This window comes from Crocuta crocuta, unplaced genomic scaffold, assembly GCF_008692635.1.
Source record: "Crocuta crocuta isolate KB4526 unplaced genomic scaffold, BGI_CrCroc_1.0 scaffold619, whole genome shotgun sequence".
In the NCBI taxonomy this organism is placed as follows: Eukaryota; Metazoa; Chordata; class Mammalia; order Carnivora; family Hyaenidae; genus Crocuta; species Crocuta crocuta.
The window spans coordinates 2,456,787-2,468,442 of record NW_027533395.1 but is presented as its reverse complement, the minus strand read 5'-3'; the positions used below and the strand labels follow the sequence as shown (position 1 = coordinate 2,468,442).

Below are 11,656 nucleotides of genomic sequence, written 5' to 3'. Positions count from 1 at the left end.
TGCAGCGGCGACGCCCCCAGCCTCACGTCACGCCCGCGCCATTGTTCCCTAGCCGTCGGCTCGCCGGGACTCGCCTCACCCTCGGAGCGCGGCCCTTCGTCTCTTCAGAGCCACCCTTTTCGTGTCCCGTTCCCCCGCTTTTCTCTCGCTGGTGGCAGCCCCCACCCCGCCTCAGGCGGATGCCTCTTCACTCAGTTCTGCTTATTTTTTCCGGCCGACACCGGCTTTCTCCGTCCTCGTCAGAGGCCAGCCTTTCCGCCCCGCCTAATGGGCCTCAACCCCTGCGCCTTCGGAGTAGACCCCAGGGAACTAGCGGGCGGCTGTGAAAGGAAGCGAGGTTGGCAGCGTTTTAGCAAGACCCGCAGGAAATTGCCGGTTTGATAGTCCACTTGCCAGTTCTGTCGTTGCAGCACTTCCTGGAGAGCTCACATCGAATCGCAAACCGCCTCAAAAACCATGCTCGTTATTGCCAAACAGCTCCCAAGTCCGGGGTCAGCTGTCCGGTGGCCGCCTGTTCCTTTCTTTTTCTGGGGATCTCTGAGGCTGGTGAGAGTCGAGGGGGAGATGCACATCAGAGGCCTGAACCATTAGTGGTTAAGCATAACGTTTGGGGGGTTTGACGTCAGTAGGCCTGGGCTTTTAAAAGCAGTAGGTGTAGAGCTTGGCATCAGATTTGTTTTTTTCCCAGTGTGGTCGGCCCCGTTAGGTTTGAGGGATGTATTGTAAAGTACAGTGCTCTGCAGTGACAAGTCTCCTTTATAGGGTTGTGTGCGTGCGTGCGCCTATGCGTGTCCGGGTGCTGACAGGTTCTTGGTTGAACTGTACTTGCTTCATAAAGTCCGCACGCTGTTCATTTCGCCTTTTAAGAGCGCAGATGCAAATTTTGCTAGCTAACCTGAAAGGAAGAATGTTCAAACAGGACCATTTTACCATGGAAATTTAATGTGATTTAGGTCTTTTTTTTTTTTTTTCTAATTTACCAGGACACTTTTTTTTTCCCCTACTTTAATTTTTTTAAGTAAGCTCCACGCCCAAAGTGGGGCTTGAACTCAAAACCGTGAGGTCGAGTCACTTGGTTTCCCACTAAGCCAGCTAGGCTCCCCTACTGAGACACTTTTCAGCAGCGGTTAGAATTTATCCAGATGAAGACATCCAGGCCTCTAGAGGTTAAGTTCCATAGGACACACCTACTTAGTAATTAAAGTCAGAACTGCATGGGCTGATGCTAGCACACACAGACTTTATTTCTGAAATTCTTTTGCAAAGGAAGCACAATTTCAGCTCTTACAGGTTGCTGCATTTACTCTCATTAGCCTAGAATTTAGTAATCAGTCTGTAAAATGAGAGGGCTGACGCAGATGTTCTGCAAGGTTTTGGACAGTTCCAAGATTTGATTCCATTGTATGAAACTTTGCAGTTAGCTACAGGTTTCCAGAAGTTTGTAATTGTGGGAAGATTTATGTAGAGAGGTGTTTGCTTAAGAATCTGCAAGCCTTACTACTGACATCAGGTGTATCTTCCTAAAAGAAGCCACTTTACAGTGGGATGTTAAAGGAGGAATGTTCATTCATCTGTCTCTAGACTGTTTCTGCTGTTTTGTAGGGGAAAGAAAGTGTTCATAACATGTTTGTTTTTTAATTCATCTTTTCATTGCTTAAGTCATTGCTTAAGAAAAAGCTTAATTCAGTGAAATACCAAAGAACAAAAACAAACCCCATATTATTTATAACTATGTTCTTTCCCAGTTCCTAATCTAGGCATTGTTTCTGTGTAGTTTTTTTTTTTTTAATTTTTAACGTTTTATTCACTTTTGAGAGACAGAGACAGAGTGTGAGCAGGGGAGGGGAAGAGAGAGAGGGAGACACAGAAGCCGAAGCAGACTCCAAGCTTTGAGCTGTCAGCAGAGAGCCCAACATGAGCTCGAACTCATTAATTGTGAGATCATGACCTGAGCTGAAGTCAGGTGCCTAACTGACTGAGCTACCCAGGAGACCACTGGTTTTATGTAGTTTAAATTACTATGTACATATTTTTTTAAGTTTATTTATTTATTTTGCAAGAGACAGAGACCCCGAGAATGGCGGAGGGGCAGAGAGAGAGAGGGACAGAGAATCCCCGTGCTGCCACAGCAGAGCCTGATTGATGCAGGGCTTGAATCCACGAAACTGAGATCATGATCTAGTTGAAACAGAGTCAGTTGCTTAACTGAGTGAGCCACCCACTTGCCCCTGTACATACTGTTTTTAATTTTGCATTTACATTTCTGGGTTGTCCATGTATCTGAAGAATCCATCTACTTTTCGTTTGTGGAGGCTCTGTAACATGCTTTTATACCCAGTAGCCAACGCTGCCTGGCATACAGTACGGTCTCTCAGTAAATTTTTATTGAAGGAATGTAGTATTTTGAGCCACTTAGACAACATCTGTAAACATATAATGTTAAATGTCACAGGGCATATGTTAAGTGATATTTGAGCAATAAAGGCAGTCAGTACTTTGAACATAGACTGCATCACATATGTTTCAGGGCCTGGTTTTTGGAGTCTGGATTTGAGACCTCGCTTAGAACTTAACCATCCATGCCTGGAAAACTTAGCCTCACTCAGTTTCTCTCACCACCAAAAAGGAGAAAATAGAACAAATTTTATAGGGGTGTGTGGGTTAAATGGGATAATTCCATTGAAGCAATATTAGCATGCATTAAATCCTCTCTAAATGTTAGCTCTTACTGTTTATTCAAAGTGGGGAGATTACTGCATGCATATTTGTGGGATCAGGGAATACAGTACATAAGAGACAATGACACCGAGTAAGGAGATGCAAAAGTGGATGTATAGAGGGTTTAATGAATAGGTTTCTCTCACTAAAAGTGGTAGAGTAATACTATGAGATAAAGCTGGAGAGAGAATTTCTGGTAAGCTGTTTTATAAGATATGCTACATGGATTTCTTGTGGATAGAGCAGAATTAATGAAGTCAGCTAACCTTTTTTTATGAGTGGTTGGTGTTCATCATGTTTTTTAGGTGCTTTTTGTAAAGCAAAAAGTTCTTTGCTTTAAGGAAGTTGATTACAAATTGTTATGGATTGCCAAGTTCCTTGTCATTTGACATAGTATATCTTATATAACTTTTTACTATTTGAAATTTGGTTGTGTTTCTTGATTGGTTACCAGAATTTGTTGTGGCTGTCGTTCCTTCCTTCCTCACTCCCTCTTTTAAGTTATTTTATTTATTTATTTGTTTATTTCTGAGAGAGACAGACAGACAATGTGAGCAGGGGAGGGTCAGAGAGAGAGAGGGAGACACAGAATCTGAATCAGGCTCCAGGCTCTGAGTGAGCTAGCTGTCCACACAGAGCCCGACGTGGGGCTCTAATCCACGAATCGTGAGATCATGACCTGAGCTGAAACTGGACGCTTAACCGACTGAGCCACCCAGGCACCCCTTAAGTTATTTATTTTAAAAGAGAGAGAGCGAGCGAGCATGTGAATGGGAGAGGGGCAGAGAGAATCTCAAGCAGGCTCTGCATTGCATATACAGAGCCCAACATGGGACTGGAACCCACACCTGTGAGATCATGACCTGAGCAGAAGTCAGGAGCCAGATATTTAACTTCCTGAGCCACCCACGTGTCCCTCACCTTTCTCTCTTAAATGGAAAACAACTTTAGCAGCAAGCCAAAAAAAGAAACCCCCCAAAACTCGAAAACAATAAAAATAGCAAAATTGCCAGCAGAGCAGGAAAAACTGCCCCCTTTTTGGGTGAAATACAGAATGAGAAGGATTAAATTGACATGGAGAGTGTTGAACTATTTGTTCCTACCTTTTGTGTGTATCTTGATTGGGAAGCAATTTCAAGAGTGTAAGATGGAAAAGCCTGCTATGTCAGGGTCTGCTTGGAAAGAGAGGATTGGTCTGGTGCCTGAAACTTAATGGATAAAACAAACAAAAACAAAAATACACGGTTTGTTGGGAATTAGTATGTTTCCATTTCAGATGTCCGGTGGAATATATGTTTTAAAAGCTCCTAGATTCAGTTTAATGGGGTTTCTTTAATGTTAAAATTTATTTTAAAATATGAAATATTTTTATATTTCACATATTTTCAAACATACAGAAAATCATGTAATGACCACCTTATAGGCCATCATATTTACTTTGTGTAGTTTTATCTTTTTAAGTTTGTTTATTTTGAGACAATGAGTGAGTATGAGAGAGCAGGAGAGGGGCAGAGAGAAGGAGAGGGAGAATCCCAAGCAAGCTCCTCTGAGCTGTCAGCACAGAGCCCAGTGTGGGGCTTGAATTCCTGAACCATGAGATCATGACCTGAGCTGAAACCAACACTTGAACACCAAACTGACTGAGCCACCCAGGCACTCCTGTCTATTTTTTTTCTATTTTTCTAATTATGTGTTTTCTTTTTCCAATTTAAAATTTTCAAAGGGATAAAACTACAGATACAACTTAGGCTTGTATGTATCCTGGTTGATCCTCTCTGTTTCCCTCTCTTGTCCACTTCTAGAGGTAACATGGTCATGAATTCAGTAATGATTATTCCCATTATATATATATATTTTTTTAATGTTTTATTTATTTCTAAGAGAGAGAGAGACAGCGTGAGCAAGGGAGGGTCAGAGAGAGAGGGAGTCATAGACTCTGAAACAGGCTCCAGGCTCTGAGCTGGCAGTCAGCACAGAGCCCGACGCGGAGCTCGAACCCACGAACCGCGAGATCATGACCTAAGCGAAAGTCGGACGTTTAACCGACTAAGCCACCCAGGCGCCCCTATATTTTTTACTAATAGGTATATATCCATAAAAATATATATACTCTTATTTAATGTATTTACATGTGATTCTGCAACATGGTTTTTTTGTTTAGCATTGTTTTTGATATGTGTGAATGTTGATACATAAATCTTTATTATTCATTTAATTGCCCTATAGTTTTGTATTATACGAATAAACCAGTTTATGGATTTTTGGGAATTTCTGATTTTTTGCTATAATTTTTTTTGAAGTTGAAGTTTAATTTTATTGAATAGTATATAATATAGCTTTGTAATCATAAAGTTTAATGAGAATTCCACCGTGAACCCATCACCTTTGGTGTTTCTTCAAGAGAATAAATCCATAATTTCCACACAGTATCACTTTAAAACAATAAATCTTGATTCCTATTCAGAATAAAGCAAGAACCTAGCTATGGGACCTAAAGTTTATAGCAAAACAGTAAAATGCTATCTTTATTTATTTTTATTAATTAGGTTTTTTTTTTTTAATTTACATCCAAGTTAACATATAGTGTAATAATGATTTCAGGAGTAGAATTTCGTGCTTCATCACTTACATGTTAACATCCAGTGTTCATTCATCCCAACAAGTGTCTCCTTAATGCCCCTTGCCCATATAGCCCATCTCCCCACCCAGAACCCCTCCAGCAACCTCTAGTTTGTTCTCTGTATTTAAGATATTTTTGCTATTATTAATGAAGCATAAACATTCTTGGATTGTCGTCTTCTTTACTTATGTGAGAGAATTCTTAGTGAAATCTTTGGTTGTAGAGTATGAAGATCTTGAACTTCATTAGATAATGCAAAATTATTTTCCACAATACTAAATCCAAATCTCAACAGCAGATTCCAGGAGTCCCATTTTGCAGTATCCTTATACTGATACTGTTTAGACTTTTAAATTTTATTAAAAAAAATTTTTTTTTTTAATGTTTTATTTATTTCTAGGAGAGAGAGAGAGCGCGAGCAGGGGAGGGTCAGAGAGAGAGGGAGTCACAGACTGAAACAGGCTCCAGGCTCTGAGCTGGCAGTCAGCACAGAGCCCGACGCGGGGCTCGAACCCACGAACCGCGAGATCATGACCTAAGCGAAAGTCGGACGCTTAACCGACTAAGCCACCCAGGCGCCTCTAGACTTTTAAATTTTAAAACAATCAAATTTCATTTTAACTTGCCTTTCCCTGATTATAAGTGAGGTTGAGCTTCTTTACATCCATTTATTGCAAGCTTTCCTTTTCTGTAAATTGCTTGGCTTGTTTGCTTTCCCATCATTAGTTCATAGCTCTATTTATTTACTAACCCTTTCTCATTTATGATGTTGCAAATATCTTCTCAGTGTTTAGTCCCTCTTGTGCAGAAGTTCTACATTTTTTTTAAATTTTTTTATTTCTAGGAGAGAGAGAGAGCGTGAGCAGGGGAGGGTCAGAGAGAGAGGGAGATACAGACTCTGAAACAGGCTCCAGGCTCTGAGCTAGCAGTCAGCACAGAGCCTGATGCGGGGCTGGAACCCACAAACCGCGAGATCATGACCTAAGCGAAAATCGGACACTTAACCAACTAAGCCACCGAGGCGCCCCAGAAGTTCTACATTTTTATTCCAACTTTTTATTTGCAGTAAATTTCAATATAGAAAAGTGCAGTTATAGTTCAATGAATTTGTCTTTCATTTGGATTCACCAGTTAACATTAAGCCACATTTATCTTTTGTTTATACATTTTTTCCTGAGCTTTTATGTTTTTAAATGTTTGCTTATTCATTTTGAGAGAGAGAGTGAGAGTGAGCACAGGAGGGGCAGAGAGAGGGAGAGAGAATCCCAAGCAAGCTCTCCTCTGTCAGTTCAGAGCCCAATGCGGGGCCCAGTGTGAGACTTGATCTCATGAACTGTGATATCATGACACTTAACTAAATGAAACAGCTAGGTGCCTCCTGGACCATTTAAAAGTAAGTCACAGATATCATGACACTTCATTCCTCAGATGAGCTACTTGAATATCCTAAAAACAAAGATGTCTTGTAAAACTACACATTTAACATGGAGGTAACATTATTATCTAATATCTGGCTTATATTAAAAGTTTAATAGGAAAGAAAAGTTTCAGAGCTAAATAACAGCCTAATCCATTGGTCCCAGATCTAGTCCAAGATCATGAATTAATTGCATTTAGTTACCATGCCCCTTTAATTATTTTTAATCCACTGCAGGTTCTCCAGCTTTTTGTTGATTTTCATAATATTGATGTATTTGAAGAGTCCAGGCCAGTTGTTTTGTAAAACAAAGCTGTAATAAAAGTTAAGTGAATGTGTTCTCTCAGAGTGTCTTCTTAAACTGTACTCACCCTTCTTGTGATGACATGAGATGATAAAGTGCCCACAAGATGAGATAAAGTGAATGACACAGGCATTGTGAGGTAACCTTAAGCTGCTGTTGATCTTCTGACTATAACAGAAGGAGGATCATCTGCTTCTGGAGGCTGCAGTTGACCTCGGGTAACTGAAACCACGAAAAGGAAAACCACTGATAAGGGGAGACTACTATACTACCTTGTGCAGAGGCTGCAAATATTAAACGTGGGCTCTAGCATTATAAATAATAACTAAGCACTGTGTGTCAGCTGGTGTTCTTAGCACCTTGCACTTACTAATTTATTGAATTCTTTTTCCAACTCTGACCACTTTGGAATGGAGGAAAGAAACTGAAGTGATTGTGTAATTTGCTCAGTCATAGACCTAATTAAATTAGTGTTAGAGACAGGTTTTGAACCCAGACATTGTGGCTCTAGAATCTACACTCTTCATCATAAATAGAATTCTATGACCTTGGTGAAATTATTTAACTTCCCAATGCTGTTTTATTCTTTGTATAATGAAGGTAATAGCGCCTAACTCAGGTGAGAAGTTGTTGTGAGAAGTCAGATGAACTATGTATAGTGCTTAGAGTAATATATGAAAAAATGTGAATGCTTAGTAAATGTTAGCTGTTATGTTAGCACTATTAAGGCATTGAACTTATGCATATCTCTGAATTTTTACCAAATAAGTAGACTAATCTATAAATGAATTTATAACCCAAAAAGTGAAAATACAGTGATGGTTATTTCTGCCTTTCTGATCTTTTTTTTTTTCTTTTTTTTTTTGGTAAGAGTTAAGATTATAGCTAAAACAAAGTTGAACGATGAGCCAGGAACTCATTGGTAAAAGAATTAGTTCTTTTTGAAATCAAACAATTTTTTACCTCCTTTTAAAAAGAATATTCAAGAATTATTACTAAAGGTGCAAAGTATTATATATTGGCTAAACTGGTAGGCTAAGTTACCTTTATGTTTTTGAAAGACCTTAGTTAATTATAGCAATATTTTAAATTTTTTTTTTTTAATGTTTTATTTATTTCTAGGAGAGAGAGAGAGAGACAGCGTGAGCAGGGGAGGGTCAGAGAGAGAGGGAATCACAGACTGAAACAGGCTCCAGGCTCTGAGCCGGCAGTCAGCACAGAGCCCGACGCGGGGCTCGAACCCAGGAACCGCGAGATCATGACCTAAGCGAAAGTCGGACGCTTAACCGACTAAGCCACCCAGGCGCCCCTAATTATAGCAATATTTTAAAGAAATAGATGGCATACTGCATATCCTCAAGTCCATTCATTTAAAATGTTTTCTTTACATGATTTCTTTTTCTTTGTGTCAGCAACCATGTTATTGTTGAAGGTCTGGTATTACTCAAAACATTCAGTTAGAAGTCCCTTTCATATGTTGATATAGAACAAAAATATAGTATTCTGTGTGATATGGCTCAAGTAACAATTCCAGGAGTAGCAGCGGTAGGAGGTTTAGGAAAATATAACAAAATTCAGGTCTCTCGTATATTTAGGAACTTTAGGAACATGTGAAGTAAATTTGTATTTTCCAGTTAGTTTCAGATTAGAAATGGGAGCATATTTTTGCTTGAAGAAAAACAGATTGTCAAGGCAACAGGTACTGCATTTCTCACTTGACAAGATCTCTTCTCAGTTTTGTTATTTTCCATCAGAGAACAAAGAACCTTTTGTTCTAAGGCCTGATGTTGAAATGTTAGCAAAATACTACGTTAATCAAGCCAAGAATTTTATGTGTTTCTGAACCATAAGTAAGATTTCATAAAGACTTCTTTAGAGCATTAAAAGGAACTTGTGCAATTCTTGCATTTTCAGGCTTACACAAGAATTACCTTCTAAAGAGCAAAGAACTGCCAAGTGTATATGTTTAGGAGCTCCATTGGTTTCTGCCTGTGTGTATGAAGTCGCTGTTAAAGGAACTGGGAAAGAGCAGCAAAACAAAACAAATCTCACCCTTATCGATCTTCCATTTTAGAGAAAGAGACTGGCTCTAACTGTCAAAATATATATCATGTTTGGAAGTGTTAATGTGCAAAAAAAGAAACAGGGTATGAGAATATTAAATTATATGTACACATGTTTATTACTTGGAATTTGTTGGCTGTCTTTCACTTGGTGTGCAAACTATGAATGCTGGCCTTTTACAGGAATGTATAGTACATTTGCAGGGCAAATGATAGAACTCTGAATGAAACTAATGAAATGAAAAATGAACAAAAAACTGTCATGAAGTATTCAAAAGGTAAGAGGTGATGAAACATTTAACACAGTTTATAATACAACAGTTTTTTAAGAATTAAAAAAAATTTTTTACATTTATTTATTTTTGAGAGACAGAGACAGAGCACAAGTAGGGAAAGAACAGAGAGAGAAGGAGGCACAGAATCCAAAGCAGGCTCCAAGCTGTCAGCACAGAGCCGGATACAGGGCTCAAACTCACAAACTGAGATCATGACCTGAGCTGAAGTCCGATGCTCAACCAACTGAGCCACCCAGGCACTCCTATAATACAACAGTTTTAAGGAGTCTCCCTTTTGGGGAAAATTTGACATTTCATCTCAAAATATTTTATGATTATTTTCTTCATGTATTTTATGATTAGGAGGAAAAGTTACAAAAATACTTTCAAAGCTGTGGTTTGTTTCAAAGTGCTGTTCTTCAAGTTAGAGATAAGACAATTGTCAGGAAGGAAGAATTTTCTCTGCCCTTCAAAGTCCTAGCTGGACTAAGAATCAAATTAACATGAGGAAGATTAATAGGAGAAAGTCAAATTTAATAGTATACACAGAGGGATTCCACACAGACCTGGAAATTCCAGAGATGGACAGCATGATGCTTCTATGTGCTGAGGAGAGGAGTATACTGGGTTTTAGGAAAGAAGGGGGAGAGAACTTTAGCAGGAAGATGGGAGGAGATGGTTGGAAAACAAAGATTGCCTTGTTATGAAGATAAGTTTCTTAGAGGAGTTTCTATTAATAGCTGTCTTCTGGATAGAAGCAGGCAGTTGAGGGGCAAGTAAAGAGCTTCTGAATCTGCTAGGTTTTGTTTGCTTTTAACTGAAAATACTGTTCATGTTAAGGTGGCCCATCTTGGGGCAGCCTGCCCTTGGCCACTCTGCTATTAACTACAGATACTATGATTTCGATTTTCAGCAGTATTGTTAGATGAATTAATCTTAACCTGTATCTGACTTCCCTTGTTTTCTAGGGAAGGTATTTATAAGTTTGCTTGTGGTCATGTTACAAAGGGGACCCTAAGCCACACGTAATGTTAAAACTGACTTACTACTACACTTTCTTGGTTTACTTGCTCATTGGTCAAGGAATAGAGTTATCAAGGGCCATGTGTAAAGTATGCCTACCTATCAAACAGATGCACAGCGTGGAGACTTATCAAGGGTTTGCAGTAGGAAAGAAGCCTCTTCCTTACTGTTAGACCAGCTGGTAAAGGTGACTCTACAGATGTACATTTTCCTTTCAGTAGAAATCGTCCACAACAGTATTGTCAGTATTATTCTGGTTCAACATACCTTAGAGTTCATAAATAACTTGTATTAATTATATAGATTATATATTTAAAGCTGTTACCAAGTTGTCAGAACATAAGGAAAACAAGGTCATATGAAATATTTTGTGTGTATCCTTTGTATCATAACAAAGGAAATTTTTTTTTTAAGGAAATGTTTTTAAAAAGTCAACTGTAATAATTTACACAGGCTCACGCACACATTTACACAAATACAATGTGCCTACTTACTTAGTTCAATATCAGGCTGTAAAAATGGAGGGTTATCTTTAACTCTTCTTTTTCCATAAANGATCATGACCTAAGCGAAAGTCGGACGCTTAACCGACTAAGCCACCCAGGCGCCCCCATAAACTAGTTTAATATATGTAATATGTAGTTAAAGTTGTATTTATGAAGATTAAAATAAGTTTCAGGCTGGTGAGAAAATTTGAAGAAACCATTCAGAATTATTCTTTCCACTCAAGTTTCAGAGCCATGTTCAGCATTCTTAGAATGGTTGATTATAAAACTTGGAAATTTCAAGTTTTATGTTTAAACACAAAATAAATTCCAGTGAAGTTTAGTAAAACCCTGAGTGTTCATACTTATTTGCTGTTATCATTACCCTGTTATCTAGGTTGACCTACTTATTCTGGTGAAAAATGAGTATTTGATTCAATATGTCATATATATTAAGCATTTTGCCAGATAGACTTGTGCTACATGTGTTTACTTCTCACTTCTTTCCAAGTGAATTACTGGTATGACCTGAAACATTTAAAATGGTTTTACTAACCAGGTTTACTCTACAGTTTCAGTTACTCTTTGCTTCATTAATTGCCTAGAGCGGTTGGGGCAGCTGTTTTCTTTCCCTTTGGAGGGTGGGGTAGAGGTAGGGAGTGGTGACATCATTAGTGGTGAAAGGGGTATGTTGAAATATTTTTAAAATGTGAAACTACAATATTTCAAATGCTTAAAAGTTCATTTCAGT

General features: G+C 38.7%; 1 protein-coding gene across 2 annotated transcripts in view; it reads left to right on the top strand.

Moving 5' to 3' along the window:
- The first annotated feature begins 55 nt into the window (after nt 1–55).
- The window catches only part of NT5C2 (5'-nucleotidase, cytosolic II), a 92,060-nt gene continuing 80,459 nt past the window's right edge, over nt 56–11,656 (top strand). The window contains exons 1-2 of one of the 2 annotated variants that reach the window (XM_077748475.1): nt 56–546; nt 8,974–9,206. The gene's annotated coding sequence lies outside the window, so the exon portion shown is untranslated. The remainder of the gene's footprint in view (nt 547–8,973; nt 9,207–11,656) is intronic. The other variant, XM_077748476.1, reaches the window with a different exon arrangement.